Genomic DNA, 19,833 nt, shown 5'->3' on the forward strand with positions numbered 1-19,833 from the left:
GTGTTTGCCATCACCATCCGAGGAAAAAGACTCTCACTATCCACCCTATCTAACCCTCTGATTATCTTATATGTCTCTATTAAGTCACCTCTCCTCCTCCTTCTCTAATGAAAACAACCTCAAGTCCCTCAGCCTTTCCTCGTAAGACCTTCCCTCCAGACCAGGCAACATCCTAGTAAATCTCCTCTGCACCCTTTCCAAAGCTTCCACATCCTTCCTATAATGCGGTGACCAGAACTGCACGCAATACTCCAGGTGCGGCCGCTCCAGAGTTTTGTACAGCTGCAGCATGACCTCGTGGCTCCGAAACTCGATCCCCCTACTAATAAAAGCTAACACACCTTCTTAACAGCCCTATCAACCTGGGTGGCAACTTTCAGGGATCTATGTACCTGGACACCAGGATCTCTCTGCTCATCTACACTACCAAGAATCTTCCCATTAGCCCAGTACTCTGCATTCCTGTTACTCCTTCCAAAGTGAATCACCTCACACTTTTCCGCATTAAACTCCATTTGCCATCTCTCAGCCCAGCTCTGCAGCCTATCTATGTCTCTCTGTACCCTACAACATCCTTCGGCACTATCCACAACTCCACCGACCTTCGTGTCATCCGCAAATTTACTAACCCACTCTTCTACACCCTCATCCAGGTCATTTATAAAAATGACAAACAGCAGTGGCCCCAAAACAGATCCTTGCGGTACACCACTAGTAACTAAACTCCAGGATGAACATTTGCCATCAACCACCACCCTCTGTCTTCTTTCAGCTAGCCAATTTCTGATCCAAAGCACTAAATCACCTTCAATCCCATACTTCCGTATTTTCTGCAATAGCCTACCGTGGGGAACCTTATCAAACTCCTTACTGAAATCCATATACACCACATCCACGGCTTTACCCTCATCCACCTGTTTGGTCACCTTCTCAAAAAACTCAATAAGGTTTGTGAGGCACGACCTACCCTTCACAAAACCGTGCTGACTATCTCTAATGAACTTATTCTTTTCAAGATGATTATAAATCCTATCTCTTATAACCTTTTCCAATATTTTACCCACAACCGAAGTAAGGCTCACAGGTCTATAATTACCAGGGCTGTCTCTACTCCCCTTCTTGAACAAGGGGACAACATTTGCTATCCTCCAGTCTTCCGGCACTATTCCTGTCGACAATGACGACATAAAGATCAAGGACAAAGGACAATCTCCTCCCTGGCTTCCCAGGGAATCCTAGGATAAATCCCATCTGGCCCAGGGGACTTATCTATTTTCACACTTTCCAAAATTGCTAACACCTCCTCCTTGTGAACCTCAATCCCATCTAGCCTAGTAGTCTGTATCTCAGTATTCTCCTCAACAACATTTTCTTTCTCTACTGTAAATACTGATGAAAAATATTCATTTAACGCTTCCCCTATCTCCTCTGATTCCGCACACAACTTCCCACTACTATCCTTGATTGGCCCTGTTCTAACTCTTATCATTCTTTTATTCCTGATATACCTATAGAAAGCCTTAGGGTTTTCTTTGATCCTATCCGCCAATGACTTCTCGTGTCCTCTCCTTGCTCTTCTTAGCCCTCCCTTTAGATCCTTCCTGGCTAGCTTGTAACTCTCAAGCGCCTTAACTGAGCCTTCACGTCTCATCCTAACATAAGCCTTCTTCTTCCTCTTGACAAGCGCTTCAACTTCTTTAGTAAACCACGGCTCCCACGCTCGACAACTTCCTCCCTGCCTGACAGGTACATACTTATCAAGGACACGCAGTAGCTGCTCCTTGAATAAGCTCCACATTTCGATTGTGCCCATCCCCTGCAGTTTCCTTCCCCATCCTACGCATCCTAAATCTTGCCTAATCGCGTCATAATTTCCTTTCCCCCAGCTATAATTCTTGCCCTGCGGTATATACCTGGCCCTGCCCATCGCTAAGGTAAGCCTAACCGAATTGTGATCACTATCACCAAAGTGCTCAACTACATCTAAATCTAACACCTGGCCGGGTTCATTACCCAGTACCAAATCCAATGTGGCATCGCCCCTGGTTGGCCTGTCTCCATACTGTGTCAGAAAACCTTCCTGCACACACTGGACAAAAACTGACCCATCTAAAGTACTCGAACTATAGTATTTCCAGTCAATATTTGGAAAGTTAAAGTCCCCCATAACCACTACCCTGTTACTCTCGCTCCTGTCGAGAATCATCTTCGCTATCCTTTCCTCTACATCTCTGGAACTATTCGGAGGTCTATAGAAAACTCCCAACAGGATGACCTCTCCTCTCCTGTTTCTAACCTCGGCCCATACTACCTCAGTAGGTCAGAGAGGGACAGAGATGCAGAGAGAGAGAAAAAGGCACAGACAGTTAGAGAGAGAGGGAGAGAAACAGGGAGAGAGACAGTGAGAGAAGGAGAGGGAGAGAGAGTGAAAGAGAGGGAGAGATACAGAGTGAGAGACGGGGCAGAGAGGGAGAGAGAGAAACAGAGTGAGGGAGAGAGAGATAGACACAGATAGAGGGTGGGAGGGAGAGTGAGAGGGAGAGAGACAGAGAGAGACACACACAGAGAAACATAGAAAGAAACAGACAGACAGGGGAGGGACAGAGAGGGACAGAGATGCAGAGAGAGAGAGAGACGTAGACAGTAAGAGAGAGGGAGACAGACAGAGATGAGAAACAGAGAGAGAGCAAGAGAGAGGGAGAGACTGAGATTGAGAGACAGAGGTAGAGGGAAAGAGACACACACACACAGAAAGGGAGGGAGTGAGGCAGAGAGACACGAGCTCCTGAATTACTGATGAATATGTACTTGCGATAGGTATCAGTGGTGGAGTCCTGGTTAAAAATGGATGGATATGTCATTGATTAAAAGGTCTTTCTGAAGACCTCTTACACTTAGTCACTTTTTTCCTTTTGTTCCTATGAGTTGTATTGATTTATTTCCTCCTATCCCACTTGCTTTGTGCAATCAAATGTACACTAGCTTCAAAATGTGTACCGTGAATGCAACAATTGAAAACAATGCTTGAATAAATTTCGTAACATGTTGTCGGTGTTTTTTTGCAAAGGTTTCACGGTAAACAAGGATGCACCAGAGCATTCAGGGAGCAGAGGCATGGTTAGAAGAAGTGTTGTTATGAAAGACACCCTGTAATGTGCACGGGAGACATTACATTACATTACATTCTGTAATGTGCACGGGAGACATTACATTACATTACACCCTGTAATGTGCACGGGAGACATTACATTACATTACATTCTGTAATGTGCACGGGAGACATTACATTACATTACATTCTGTAATATGCACGGGAGACATTACATTCTGTAATGTGCATGGGAGACATTACATTACATTCTGTAATGTGCACGGGAGACATTACATTACATTACACCCTGTAATGTGCACGGGAGACATTACATTCTGTAATGTGCACGGGAGACATTACATTACATTACATTCTGTAATGTAACATTCTGTAATGTAACATTCTGTAATGTGCACGGGAGACATTACATTACATTCTGTAATGTGCACGGGAGACATTACATTACATTACATTCTGTAATGTAACATTCTGTAATGTGCACGGGAGACATTACATTACATTACATTCTGTAATGTAACATTCTGTAATGTGCACGGGAGACCTCCAATCATAGAAATTACCACACAGCAGGAACCCAGCTCATAGCGGCTGTCTACCGCAATCTCATTTCCCTAACCTTTCCCCCTGTCTCCTTTTATACAATCATAGAATCATAGAATGGTTACAGTATAGAAGGAGGCCATTCAGCCCATTATGTCCGTGCTGGCTGTCTACAAGAGCAACTGACCTAGTCCCACTCCCACTTTTCCTCACAGCCCTGCAAATCTTTTCTCTTCAGATAATTATCCAATTCCCTTTTGAAAGCCACGATTGAACCTGTCTCCATCACACTGTCAGGCAGTGCATTCCACATCCTAACCACTCACTACGTGAAAACGTTTTTCCTCATGTCACCGTTGTTTTTTTTTAACCAATCACCTTAAATCAGTGTCCTCTGGTTCTCGATCCTTCAGCCAATGGGACTGGTTTCTCTCTACTCTGTCCAGACCCCTCATGATTTTGATCACCTCTATCAAAGCTCCTCTTAATCTTCTCATCACCAAGGAAAACAGTCCTAACTTCTCCAATCTATCCACGTAACTGAAGTTCCTCATCCCTGGAACTAGTCTCCTGAATCTTTTCTGCACCTGCTCTAAAGCCTTCACATCCTTCCTAAAGTGTGGTTCCCAGAACTGGACACAGTTGAGGCCAAACCAGTGTTTTACACAGATTTATCATAACTACCTTTTTCGTACGCTATGTCCCCATTTATAAAGCCCAGGATCCCATCTACTTTATTAACCACTTCCTCAACCTGCCCTGTCATCCTTCAATAATTTGTGCACGTACACTCATAAGTTCCTCTGTTCCAGAACCCTCTTTAGAATTGTATCCTTTACTTTATATTACTTCTCCTCATTTTTCCTGCCAGAATGAATCACTTCATACTTTCTGCATTAAATTTTAATCTGCCACTTATCTGCCCGTTCCACCAGCCTGTTCTATTGAATTCCTAGCACTATCCCCCTCACAGTTCACGATGCTTCCAAGTTTTGTGCCTTATGCAAATTTTGAAACTGTGCCCTGTACACCAAGCTCTAGGTCATTAATAATAAATGGTGGCATAGCCAGTGATGTCCACATCCCCTGAACGAATAAAAAAAAAGATTAAGATATATGAAGAAAAGCAGGGCTCCCAACACTGACCCCTGGGAATCTAGCCCATTAATTCCCCACCAGGTAACCAGCTAAAGCAGCCAATCTCCTCAAACGGATTTCTATCGTGCTGAGAATGTTTCAAATGCAGCGCCCAATTCCGACACTTCAGTCAGCCCCTTCCATCTTGTTAAAGCCCCCAACCCTCTCTACTGCTTTAAAAGATCTGCTGCTTTCAGCAAGTGATTTTTGTTCATGCCTTGATGCCTCAGCTGCTCTCCAGGAGCCTCCTTGTTGTGGTGCAGTCAGACAGAGGCCACTGTTTGTCTGGGGATGCAGGTGAAACAGACAGGGGTCACTTCCCCTTTCACTGGCCTGGGTTCTCCTCTTTAGAAGGTTGGTGTCTCCGACACAGACCAGGCGGAGTGGAGGGATGTGTCCAGGTGTCTGACACCATCTTTATTCTGCATTCCTCCACGGACCCATTCACATCCTGGAGCTGGGAAACCCGTGTTAACTGCCCAGCATGCACCTGATCGAAGCACTGGAGCCTGTGATGACGCAAGGAATTCAAGGAGTTAAACTAAGGGTTGGTATTTTAACTGTAAATCGTAAGAACATAAGAAATAGGAGCAGAAGGAGGCCATTCAGCCCCTCGAGCCTGCACCGCCATTCGACAGGATCATGGCTGATCTTCTATCTCAACTCCACCTTCCCGCACTTTCCCCATATCCCTCAATTCCCTTAGTGGCCAAAAGTCTATCGACCTCTGTCTTGAATATACTCAACAACTGAAAATCCACAGCTCCCTGGGTTAGAGAATTCCAATGATTCACCACCCTCTGAGTGAAGAAACCTCTCCTCATCTCAGTCCTAAATGATCGACCCCTTATCCTGAGACTGTGACCCCCTGTGTTCTAGATTCCCCAGCCAAGGGGAAACAACCTCTCAGTGTTGTCAACCCCCTTCAGAATCCTTTTCAATGAGATCACCTCTTATTCTTCGGAACACTGGGGAATATGGGCCTCGTCTCCTCACTCTCTCCTCTCTGGACAGTTTCCTCATCCCAGGAATCCGTCTATTCATCCCAGTTCACCCATTTGAATGTCCGAATTGATGGATGGAAGCAGACCATGAGTGACGACCGAGGCAGGAGGAGTTCACTGTTTATTCCAGTCCCACTGTTCCACAGGTCATAACATATATTTAACTGTTCCCACTTACCAGTACGGTCAATCATAGACTCCTCAGAATAAAATACACCAATCAGATTTCTTTAATAAACAACAAAATTATCAGGTTCTTATAAACCAAATCTTCACCAATAATGAATTAAAAATACACACCAATCGAAATATTAAAGCCCCTTATTTATCTTCGCCCCTCAGACACACACACACACAAATACATATATACACTGGTTAACTGGAAAAAATATAGATTTTTTGTTTGAAGCATAGAAAAAAACACTTACTCTGAATACATCATTATACTTGAAGACAAAAAAAATAGAAAGATGTCCTTGGCTTTGGTTTGGTGACACACATGCATGTCGACAGCTGTCACTGGGATCTTCCTAGAACAGTTCTCTCTAGGCGATGTTGAAGATCAGTTTGGGTAGGCTTTCCAAAAAAAGCAGCGACAGAGGCTCCAAATAGGTCTTACAGCAGAAATTCAGCATCAAGGTTTCAGTTCTCACACATTCGATACTCAGGGTTTGTTCAAATACACTTGGAAATAGGAAACTATTCTCGCATTTCCATATATTTTTGTTAAAACTTGGAATAATTATTTTTAAAACTGACCTTTGGGTGTTTTTTTGAAGAAGATTGACCAGTAAATAGGTTTTTCTGGAAAGCATGTGACTTCCAGTAAACATAGCAGGGGGTTTTGACCTAACAGCTATTTTTTGTTGTCAGAAGAGAGAATTTATGATTAGCATGAGCCTTGTCTGGAAAAATAGTTTAGTTTCACTTTGAACTGTTAAGAAATGCTGGTTTTTGGATGTAAAGCAGGCATTTGGAATTTGTTTATGCACCTGCCAGAGTTCAAAAGTAATTTGTTACCTCTCTTTGAAGAATCCCTGCTCTTGAAAAGAAAAAGCCAGTATGACACAATGTACTGTTGCCTCAAAGAACAAAGAACAAAGAACAGTACAGCACAGGAACAGGCCATTCAGCCCTCCAAGCCTGCACCGATCTTGATGCTTGTCTAAACTAAAACCTTCTGCACTTCCGGGGACCGTATCCCTCTATTCCCATCCTATTCATGTATTTGTCAAGATGCCTCTTAAACGTCGCTATCGTACCTGCTTCCACCACCTCCCCCAGCAGCAAGTTCCAGGCACTCAACACCCTCTGCGTAAAGAACTTGCCTCGCACATCCCCTCTAAACTTTGCTCCTCTCACCTTAAACCTATGTCCCCTAGTAAGTGACTCTTCCACCCTGGGAAAAAGCTTCTGACTATCCACTCTGTCCATGCCGCTCATAACTTTGTAAACCTCTATCATGTCGCCCCTCCACCTCCGTCGTTCCAGTGAAAACAATCCGAGTTTTTCCAACCTCTCCTCATAGCTAATGCCCTCCAGACCAGGCAACATCCTGGTAAACCTCCTCTGTACCCTCTCCAGAGCCTCCACATCCTTCTGGTAGTGTGGCGACCAGAATTGCACGCAATATTCTAAGTGTGGCCTAACTAAAGGTCTGTACAGCTGCAATATGACTTGCCAATTTTTATACTCTATGCCCTGACCGATGAAGGCAAGCATGCTGTATGCCTTCTTCACTACCTTATCCACTTTCAGTGACCTGTGGACCTGTACGTCCAGATCTCTCTGCCTGTCAATACTCCTAAGGGTTCTGCCATTTACTGTATACCTCCCACCTGCATTAGACCTTCCAAAATGCATTACTTCACATTTGTCCGGATTAAACTCCATCTGCCATTTCTCCGCCCAAGTATCCAACCGATCTATATCCTGCTGTATCCTCTGACAATCCTCATCACTATCCGCAACTCCACCAACCTTTGTGTGGTCCACAAACCTACTAATCAGACCAGCTACATTTTCCTCCAAATCATTTATATATACTACAAAGAGCAAAGGTCCCAGCACTGATCCCTGCGGAACACCACTAGTCACATCCCTCCATTCAGAAAAGCACCCTTCCACTGCTACCCTATGACTTCTATGACTGAGCCAGTTCTGTATCCATCTTGCCAGCTCACCTCTGATCCCATGTGACTTCACCTTTTGTCCCAGTCTGCCATGAGGGACCTTGTCAAAGGCTTTACTGAAGTCCATATAGATAACATCTACTGCCCTTCCTTCATCAATCATCTTTGTCAATTCCTCAAAAAACTCAATCAAATTAGTGAGACACGACCTCCCCTTCACAAAACCATGCTGCCTCTCGCTAATAAGTTCGTTTGTTTCCAAATGGGAGTAAATCCTGTCCTGAAGAATCCTCTCTAATAATTTCCCTTCCACTGGCGTAAGGCTCACCGGCCTATAATTTCCTGGATTATCCTTTCTACCCTTCTTAAACAAAGGAACAACATTGGTTATTCTCCAGTCCTCTGGGACCTCACCTGTAGCCAATGAGGATGCAAAGATTTCTGTCAAGGCCCCAGCAATTTCTTCCCTTGCCTCCTTCAGTATTCTGGGGTAGATCCCATCAGGTCCTGGGGACTTATCTATCTTAATGCTTTGCAAGATACCCAACACCTCCTCCTTTTTGATAATGAGATGACTGAGACTATCTACACTCCCTTCCCTCGGCTCATCATCCACCAAGTCCTTCTGTTTGGTGAGTACTGATGCAAAGTACTCATTTAGTACCTCGCCCATTTCCTCTGGCTCCACACATATATTCCCTTCTCTGTCCTTGAGTGGGCCAACCCTTTCCCTAGTTACCCTCTTGCTCTTTATATACGTATAAAAAGTCTTGGGATTATCCTTAATCCTGTTTGCCAATGACTTTTCATAACCCCTTTTAGTCCTCCTGACTCCTTGCTTAAGTTCCTTCCTACTGTCTTTATATTCCTCAAGGGATTCGTCTGTTCCTAGCTTTCCAGCCCTTATGAATGCTTCCTTTTTCTTTTTGACTAGGTTCATAATATCCCGCCTCCTGTGTTTTTGAAGACATCCTGAATGCTTGCAGAAACCTTGTATCTTTATGGGTAAGAACCGACACCTGTGTTGGTGCACATCTGCTGGAAGACCTATGTGAAGACATGTGCAGTTGAAGTTCTTTGAATGCCCCACCCAAGCAGACTATTCATCACAATTACCCCAACTGGAAAAATTCCTAGCAGCAGCCAACTATTCAACCTTTGGACACCTCACCAAACCAAAGGACCTCCATTACTTCACTTCCATATAAGTTATTTTTTTATTTCCTCTATTTCTTTGCAACATCTGTAAAGAAAAATCCCTTTTTTCCCAGTTAACCAGTTTTTGGATGTATGTGTGTTTGCATGAGGGCTAGGACAATAATACAGGGCTTCACTATTTCAATTCACATATATATTTACTTCATTATTGGTTAAGACTTGGTTTTATAATAAATGGATAATTTTGTTGTTGATTAAAGAAACCTAGTTGATGTGCTTTATTTTGGGGACTAATAGGATATCTAATTGGCCGTTGCCGTGAGTGGGAAAATTTACTGATAGGTTGCGACCTGTGAAGAAGTGGTACTGAATTAACAGTGCACTCCTCCCACCTCGGTCGGAGCATATTAATTGGGGGCTCTTGTCGGGATTAAACCCAACACTGACAAATTTCAATTGTAAGTGGAGTTGTGATAATTGAAAGAAGAAAATAAAAGAACTAGGTTTCTTGTGTAATAGAGTAAAGTCTACACCACCAGAATGTCTGTAGCAGTTGCTGAAACCTTTCCAGGGAAGGCAGAAGTATCCCTCAGTGATTTGAAAAATTTAACCAAGGTTAAACTAAAGGTTTTGACAGCACAATTGGGGTTGGAATTAAAATCAAGTGCTAAAAATGCAGAAATAATTGAAGTAGTAGCCCAACATTTGAAATTGGAAGAAGATATTAAGTGAGAGGGTAGTGCAGGTGAATTACCTAAACTTCAGTTACAGCTGAAAAGACTTGGGCGGGAACAGGAATTGAAAAACTTAAGCTTTAACAGGAAAAAGAAAAGAAATAGAATTGGAAAGACTTAGGTTTGAATTTCAAAGAGACAGTGAAAAAGGAAGGGAATTTGAATTAACATAGATGGAACTGAGACAAAAGGGAGATCGGGACTTCAGTGAAAATCCTGGTCAGGAAGAATCTGTTTAAATTTATACAAGCCATCCCTAAGTTTGAGGAAAGGGACATAGAGGCATTTTTCATTTATTTTGAAAAGATAGCCAAACAAATGAAATGGCCAAAGGAAAGCTGGACACTGCTTATGCAAAGCAGGTTGATGGGCAGAGCTCATGAAGTTTATGCCATGCTTCCTGCAGAGGCTTCTGCAGATTATGAGATGGCAAAAAAGGCTATTCTCTTTGTGTATGAGTTAATCCCTGAATCTTACTGACTGAAGTTTCAGAACCTCTGGAGATTGGCTGGGCAGACTTATATAGAATTTGAGCAGGTAAAGCAAATTAATCTTGATTGTTGGATATGGGCAGTAAAGGTGGAAGCCACGTATGAAAACCTTAGTGAACTGATTTTCCTGGAAGAATTGAAAAATTCACTCCCTCCAGTAGTGAGAACTCATGTCGAGAACCGAAAGGTTTCAAGGGCCCCACAAGCCGCAGAAATTGCTCATGATTTTGAGCTTATGAATAAGCCCAAACCCTTTGACCATCATCCCCACAAACCTGAGAAGGATAGAAAGTGGGAGAGTGAAAGGAAGGCAAGTAGCCGGGGGCAAGAAGGGACAGCTGGGAATGGCCCAGGATCATCTCCTCAGGCCAGAAAGGAAGAGGCTGAGGTTGGAAGTGAGGTCCGCAAGCTGAAGTGGTACCATTGTCACAAGGTGGGACATCTTCCAGCAGAATGCTGGAAGTTGTGAAGTAAACCCATGGGACTTATTGGGGTATACAAAGTCAATGCAGAGAAAGGGGCTCTGACTGAGAGGACAGCCAATCAGGCTTTAGCTTTGACAGCAGCTGTAAGGCCAAATACAAAAACTAAAGATAGCTGAAAGTTATAGGGAATTTTTGTTGAAAGGAAAAGTAACTCCTTATCCCTCAAGTGAGGCAGGTAAACCTATCATTATACTTAGGGATGCAGGAGCAACCCAAATTCTTTTGCTGGGGAAAGGCATAACATTTCCATCAGAGAGCGCACTGAATGCTAATATTTTAGTGAACAGTATTGGCGGAGAGTATATATACCCGTACCTTTGTATTGCTGCACCAAGTGTGTGACCTAATGTCTGGCACAGTAACCCGGAGTTGTCCATAGTTTGCCAGTAGATGGAATTGACCTATGCCTGGGGAATGATTTGACTGGAGCAAAAGTATTAGCTTTTCCCGTAGTCACAGAGAAACCAAGTGAAGTTAAAGAGACAGAACAGTTACAGGAAAAAATTCCAGGAATTTTTCTTTCATGTGTAGTGACCCGAGCAAGTTCCATTGTCGGGGGTGAAATTGGCATAATTGGGATAAAGGATTAGAATTTCTTTGATTTGTCACTGGAGATTCACCTAATGAGTCTACCGGTTTTAGTCCATTTGAATTGGTTTACGGACTAAGGTAAGCAGTCCTCTGAAACTAATCAGAGAAAGGTTTCAAGAACAGAGGGAGAAATCTTCTGTACTAAACCATGTATCCGTGTTCCGGGAACAGCTCACGAGAGCTTGCAACGTAGCTCAGGAACACTTTAAAGCATCCCAAACCACAATGTAAAAATGGGCAGATAAACATGCCAAGACACAAATATTTCAACCAAGGGATGAAGTGTTAGTATTATTACCTTTACAGGCATCTAGAACATGGGGACACAGTCTCAGGATAAGGGGCCGATTATTCAGGACTGAGATGAGGAGAAATTACTTCACTCAATGGGTTGTGAATCTTTGGAATTCTCTACCCCAGAGGGTTGTGGATGCTCCATCATTGAATACATTTAAGACTGGGATCGACAGATTTTTAGTTTCACAGGGAATCAAGAGATATGGCGAGCAGGAGGAAAAGTGGAATTGAAGCCCGAGATCAGCCATGATCGTATTGAATGGCAGAGCAGGCTCGATGGGCCGAATGGTCTAATTCTGCTCCTATTTCTTGTGTAAGGCCAAAGATGTACAGTCAGGAAAGCTAACGGCAGTGCTTGCAGACTGCCTTTGCTTACAAGCTGTTCATTACACCACAGTTTCCCAAGTGATAATCAAAACCGTATCAGAATACGGTGCAGATTTCAACAAAATGAAACATTGCAGTTTGTACAGTGTCTGCATTCAATGCAACTTACATGACAAAATCTGTGCTCCAAGGTAAAATGCCTAATGCTGTCCATATTACATGTAACGCACATATAATTTCTCTTGTCATGAGTTGTGGAAGAGCAAGTTTGGTAAAGTCAACAAACTGGTCAGCGACATAAAAAAGATCTTCAACCACTGGCCTAGCCCTAATCTTCGATACAGGAAACACATTGCAAATGCGGCTGAAATGGCTGGAATTGGGAAACAAAACATTGACCTTCCTCCAGAGCCAGGAATTACACATTGGCATTCTTGGTTTCGGGCAATACAGTATCACGCAGCTCACCTGAAATATTACTCAGACTTCGTCTCAGAAGAGCTCACACTGACACTGAAAGCACAGGTTTTAACAGACATTGTAACCCTTCTAAACGATGCTCAGCTTAATGAGGAGGTTCAGTTTGTTGCCAAAAATGCGACACGACTGATGGAATTAATTACTTGGTTTGAATCTCGACATGTCACAATCCACAATGTGACTCCAGACCCACAGCAATGTGGTTGACTCTGAAATGGCCTAGCAAGCCACTCAGTTGTCAAGGACAATTAGGGATGGGCAACAAATGCTGGCCTCATCAGTAATGCCCACGTCCCATGAAAGAATTAAATAAAACAACACTCTGATGACACTGAGTTAAATGCCTGTGCTCAACAGGTGTTTTCTTGCATGGCAAAGAAGCTCAAACAACATTACTGCTACAGTGAAGGAAAAACAGCTCAGTGGTTTCAACAACCCTCAGTAACAGGCCGTACCCAACCAGCCCGTGCTTGCAAAACTCAAAACAAAGAATCCAACGTTAGATCTGATTCTGCGATTGGACAACATTTGCTAAATAATCTGCGGTGTGCTAAGAATGATTCTGACAACAATTTAAGAAACTTAAGATTGTCAGTAGGGCTCACGGTGTGGCTCATTTGCGTGTACTGGAAGCTGCATATATTAATACACAGGGCCCTGTTCTTTGCAGACAGAAAGAACATGTACACACATTGCGCCTGTTTCAGCTAAACAATATAAGTGACAGCCATTCGAATGTTCATTCTTCAGGGCAATGCCTTGACCAATCAGAGTCAAGCTGCCTGGTTTAAATTTCAAACAAAGCTTGGCAGTTAACTGTCAGTCACCGTAAACTAGTGCATTCTCCACAGCAACGTCTCTACCAATCAGAGTTCACTTGCCAACCAATCAGCACTCTCTTCTCATGCAGTATAAGTTGCTGTTTTCCATCACATTGGTTAATCTTGCGGATTGTCCTGATGAGTGCAAGACGAAAAGCTTCGACAGCATGTCTCTATTTTCAGCAATTTCCAAGTATTGTACCACCAAACGACTATTCTTAAAATGCGGTGACCATGAAATGTTTCAAATTTGACTGTGAATTTGGTAGGGCCCCAGCTAAACTGCATCCTGAAATATTGTTTTCCGAAGGAAATCTTAGCGAATTTGCATGTGAATGAATCAGTACCACTGCTTCTGCTGCCTTGTTATGGAGCCTGTTTCACAGACCAGCCACTCTCTCACTGAGATACTGTTTCCCCAGATTAGTTTTGAATTTATACCCCTTCAGTTACAGGCCATGTCCTCTGGTTCTAAGATCCTGGACAGGGGTTAACAACTCGTCCCTTTAGAATCCTCACATCAGCAATGGTGAGGCCTCTGAATCTTCTCTCTTCCTGTGAGGACATACCCAACATGATGAGACTGGTATCCAGTGAGAGCTCATTCAATTTAATGTAAATGTTGTTCTTTGTTGACGTGTACTTTACCTGATCAGTCAGTGACCTGACTACCTGGCCTCGTCACAGCATGCCTTTTGCACTGTCGGCTAACACGACCACAAGCTGACGATCCCTCAGACTGACCAGGCAGTGTTTTATTGAACCAGATGGGGATCAATTCTGGCTGATGCAACAATAACAAGAGATAACGTCCTAAACATCGTCAAACATCCCAAAGTGCTTCACGCGAGCATTATGAAAGAAAATTTGACACCGAGCCACATAAGGAGATATTAGGACAGGTGAGCAAAAGCTTGGTCAAAGAGGTCGGCTTTAAGGGTTGGCCTCGACAAGAGAAAGGTGGCGAGGTGGAGAGATTTAGGGATGGAATTCCAGAGCCTGGGGCCCAGGCGGCTGAAGGCACAGCCAACAATGGTGGAGTGATTAAAATCAGGGGTGCTCAAGAGTCCAGAATGAGAGGAGGGCAGAGATCGCGGACGTGGGTATGGAGGAGATTACAGTGATAGGGAGGGGTGAGACCATGGAGGGATTTGAAAAGAGGGATGAGACTTTTAAAATCAAGAAGTTGTTTGACTGGGAGCCAATGTAGGTCAGTGAGTACAGGGGGTGATAATGGAACAGGACTTGGTGTGTGTAAAAGTAGGTCAGTGAGTACAGGGGGTGATAGGGGAACGGGACTTGGTGTGTGTTAATGTAGGTCAGTGAGTACAGGAGTGATAGGGGAACGGGACTTGGTGTGTGTTAATGTAGGTCAGTGAGTACAGGGGGTGATAGGGGAATGGGACTTGGTGTGTGTTAATGTAGGTCAGTGAGTACAGGGGGTGATAGGGGAATGGGACTTGGTGTATGTTAATGTAGGTCAGTGAGTACAGGGGGTGATAGGGGAATGGGACTTGGTGTGTGTTAATGTAGGTCAGTGAGTACAGGGGTGATAGGGGAACGGGACTTGGTGTGTGTTAATGTAGGTCAGTGAGTACAGGGGGTGATAGGGGAACGGGACTTGGTGTGTGTTAATGTAGGTCAGTGAGTACGGGGGTGATAGGGGAATGGGTCTTCGTGTGTGTTACTGTAGGTCAGTGAGTACGGGGGTGATAGGGGAACGGGTCTTCGTGTGTGTTAATGTAGGTCAGTGAGTACAGGGGGTGAAAGGGGAACGGGACTTGGTGTGTGTTAATGTAGGTCAGTGAGTACAGGGGTGATAGAGGAACGGGACTTGGTGTGTGTTAATGTAGGTCAGTGAGTACAGGGGTGATAGAGGAACGGGACTTGGTGTGTGTTAATGTAGGTCAGTGAGTACAGGGGGTGTTAGGGGAACGGGACTTGGTGTGTGTTAATGTAGGTCAGTGAGTACAGGGGTGATAGGGGAATGGGACTTGGTGTGTGTTAATGTAGGTCAGTGAGTACAGGGGATGATAGGGGAACGGGACTTGGTGTGTGTTAATGTAGGTCAGTGAGTACAGGGGTGATAGAGGAACGGGACTTGGTGTGTGTTAATGTAGGTCAGTGAGTACAGGGGTGATAGAGGAACGGGACTTGGTGTGTGTTAATGTAGGTCAGTGAGTACAGGGGGTGATAGGGGAACGGGAGTTGGTGTGTGTTAATGTAGATCAGTGAGTACAGGGGGTGATAGGGGAACGGGAGTTAGGTCACGGTCTCCAGCGTTTTGGAAAACCTCAAGTTTACAGAATGGGTAGGTGGATGGTCAGGGAGGTGAGAGTGGAATTGTCAAGTCTAGAAGTAATGATGATACGGATAAAGTTCTCACAGCAGATGAGGTGAGGCAGTGGTGCAAACAGCCGCTGTTATGGAGTTGGAAATATACAGTCATAGAGATGGAGAGGATACAGTTCGGAAGAACATCCCAGGGTCAAGGAGGAACCAAGGTTACAGATGGTGTGTTGCCGCCTCAGACGGTTGCCGTGGACAACAGTGGCAGCTGTAATGTAGAAAATCGGAGGCATTTTCACTCAGCAATCTCCCACAATTGACAATGAACTAACCAGCAGAAACTGCCCTCCATGCTGCTTGAGGAAGAACTATTGAGAAATACACCCTGGAGAAAGCTCCCATCGGACCTAAAAATAGTGTTCGTAAGATCAGACAGCATCACCTGACAGGGCAGACAATGACTGAATATCTCATCCGAAAGATGGAACCTCCGACAGTGCAGCACTCCCTCAGTACTGACCCTCCGACAGTGCAGCACTCCCTCAGTACTGACCCTCCGACAGTGCAGCGCTCCCTCAGTGCTGACCCTCCGACAGTGCAGCACTCCCTCAGTACTGACCCTCCGACAGTGCAGAACTCCCTCAGTACTGACCCTCCGACAGTGCAGCACTCCCTCAGTACTGACCCTCCGACAGTGCAGCACTCCCTCAGTGCTGACCCTCCGACAGTGCAGCACACCCTCAGTACTCATCCTCTGACAGTGCAGCACTCCCTCAGTACTGACCCTCCGTCAGTGCAGCACTCCATCATGTGAGAAACGTAGCCCACTTGATAATAATTTACACCAAGTCAAACTCTGAAGAAGTAAGTTTATTTAACGGTCTTGCAAGATCGGGTGTCCTACAAGCAGGCACACCGATCAACATATTCAGTTCATGTTTATACAATACAAATTCATTTGTCCACGCCTTTATTTTACATTATTGGTTATAACATATTATGACACTAACCTATCCTATGGTTGCTACAGTCTCCTCCTCTGTTTACTTCTCCCCCTACTCTAACTTTCTAGCCCCTAACTCTTGTTTTTGTTTTACCTTATTTGGCTCTCCAATTATGTGTTTTAACTTGCAGCTGTCAGCCTTTATCTTCGTGGGGCAGTTTCTTATTCACTACATCCGTTGTTCTAACTCTTGCTGTTTCTCTGTTATCTGCCTAAGCACAATTTTTAAGTGATGTACTGTCCCAAGGTCTCCACTTACATACCCTTATCAATTCTTTATCAGTGATGTACTGTTTTAAAGTCTCCACATACCCTTATCAATTCTCTTTGTCAGTGATTTACTGTCTTAAGGTCTCCACTGACATATCCTTATCAGTTCTCTTTTTCAGTGATTTCATTATGTTGTGCACAAATGACTTCTTGGTAACTTTCCACAAGCTGTAGAAACAACATTACAGTATTTCTTATTCTCACAATTCCCCCTTTTCTTTTACTTAATCCTTGTTGTTTTCTACATACTGCGGAGGGTTCTCATATGTCCTCTCAAATCCTCTGAGCATTATTTCAGCCGCCTTTTCAATGTCTGTATTTCCGTTGATACTATCCACTTTGTCATTACCTAACAGGTACATACTCTCTTCCTGGCCTCTTTGTATTGACATCTGCTTTGTCAAAGCTGTCTCAATCAATCGCTGTGTCAGCCCTCTTACACAAGGAATAATACAACACCCGATGGCTATTAGTATTCCGACAACCATGATCAGGGAGGTAAAAACCGAGATTATCATGCCTTTCCATTTTCCAAACCAGGATTCAAGCCACCCCGTCAGGGAAGTGTCTGCTCCTGAATTTTCGGCCATCTCCTCTGCTAAAGTTGTTAACCCTTGCAGTGCTCGGGTGATTGAACCATCGGATGCTGTGTTATTTGGGATAAATGTGCAACATTTCCTCCTAACATTATACACACACCTCCTTTTTCTGCTAAGATCATATCTAGAGCCAGTCGATTTTCCCAAGCCATTCTACTAGTGGCATCTAATTGTTCAGCTATACCTTTTACCGCATCTCTGGTATAATTTATAAATCTTTGTTGGTTGTAATAAATATAACTTATCCAATCTACATTTTTGTTAATAGTGACCCACCAAAACAAAGACTCGAAACCGGCGGTTATTTGGTTTCGGGCCTTGAATTCATCAGGTACCCCTCTTGGGACCCCTATGGAATCCAAGTACACCTGGTCGTCAAAAGAGTTCGCTATCGCTTCCCTTTTACCCCTTTCCCTCGTTATTATCTTTTGTTTCTCAAATGCCAAGGTGAATGGTATTGCCAATTGAACAATTGCGCACGTCCCCTTCCACTGGGAGGGTAGGGTCTGTCTCAGGATTTTTCCTCCGCAATACCACCATAAATCCGCTCTGGGGACATTCAATGATGAGTAGTTCCCTCCCCTGACTCTTCCAGTTACGTCCTCAGTCTCTATGCATGACTTCAACTCTCCCATATTTCTGGTTAGCTCCGCACCGTGTTGACGTACGCATGATGTGTGATTCACACCGGTGGCTAAAAATGAAGGAGGAGTCCTTGAATCTTCTTTCTCTAGGGGAGGGAACATTATTGACAAGGATATGCAAGTTTGAACACCCCAAGCCGTCTTATCCTGATATAGGGCTAACATGCATTCCATGCCCTTTCGGTCACGCTCCCACCCCAGCGGGAAAGGTACTACTTGAGCTATCGGTCTACCAGATGCACAAGCATAGCAATTGTTTTTGTTCAAACTTTTTACAGGTAATTTTATCCATTCTACCCAGGCATTTGTGTCCCCGTAACCGGTTTCTATCTCAATTGTCTTTCTCAGGTCCTTTACCTCTATTATTTTTACTATGTTAGGATCGTTATGAGAGGTCCCTTTTAGTTTGTTAGATGGTTTACCAGTCTTATCTATTGTTACCTGAAAACAACATTTTAATTCACCTTTCTTTTTCCCTTCTCTAACTGTTACTCCAAACACCTTGTTGTCTAATTGGAAGTGGGTAATACAAAAACATCCAACCCATTTTATTTCCTGGCTACTTTTGAAAAGAAAGAGAGAAGGCACACAATATTACAGACAGTATTTCCGCGCTCGCGCCGTTATATTAAAAAAAAGTTCGTTACTCATAGTCTTTTTAGCTTTATTTTCAATGGTTCTTCTGTTAATTCGGTTGTCCAAGTTCCTTCCTCGGCCGGGGGTTGTACCGGCCCCTTGATTCTTGTGTAGTGGGTCCAACCTCTTTCTGCCGTTCTTATGGCTGTTTTAGTGGTTAGGAGAGTCTGGTATGGTCTTTCCCAGTTCAGTTGTAGTTTAGTCTCTTTCCACGATTTCACCAGAACCCAATCTCCTGGTTGGATCTTGTGCACTGCAAATTCGAGAGGTGGTGTCTGTGTTAACAGGCCTTGCTTCCTGAGGAATGACAATGAGGAAGACAACGCCAGTATATAGTTCTTTAGAAACGAATCTGTGCTAACAGGCCTTGCTTCCTGAGGAATGACAATGAGGAAGACAACGCCAGTATATAGTTCTTTAGAAACGAATCTGTGCTAACAGGCCTTGCTTCCTGAGGAATGACAATGAGGAAGACAACGCCAGTATATAGTTCTTTAGAAACGAATCTGTGCTAACAGGCCTTGCTTCCTGAGGAATGACAATGAGGAAGGCAACGCCAGTATATAGTTCTTTAGAAACGAATCTTTAGTTTCTAAGGTTGGCATCTCGCCCCTGGTTCCCATATAGGGTAATCCGAATAGCATTTCATAGGGGGACAGTCCCACATCTTTTCTCGGGGCTGTCCGAATTCTGAGTATCGCTATAGGTAAACATTTTGTCCAGGGTAACCTTGTTTCAAGTACCAGTTTGGACAGGTGTTTCTTTAAGGTCTGATTCATTCTTTCCACCCGTCCTGAAGAGGGAGGGTGCCAAGGGGTATGGAAGTCCCATTGGATTCCCAATCCCCCAACTATTTCTTGTAATAGCTTCGAGGTAAAATGACTTCCTTGGTCTGAAGTGCTGTGGCTGCCACAGCTTGCACACACTCTGGCCATCCCTTTTAGCTATTTCATTGTGGTTTCTGCCACTTAAAATCAAAGCTCAGCAAAGCTACTATTCTTAACTTGGCTATATTTCCCATTAAGCATTGTGCCATGCCTAAAAGCAAATATAAAAATACTCAGCAACTGCTGAATCAGAAGG

This window comes from Heterodontus francisci, chromosome 29 (genome assembly GCF_036365525.1).
Source record: "Heterodontus francisci isolate sHetFra1 chromosome 29, sHetFra1.hap1, whole genome shotgun sequence".
Lineage (NCBI taxonomy): Eukaryota > Metazoa > Chordata > Chondrichthyes > Heterodontiformes > Heterodontidae > Heterodontus > Heterodontus francisci.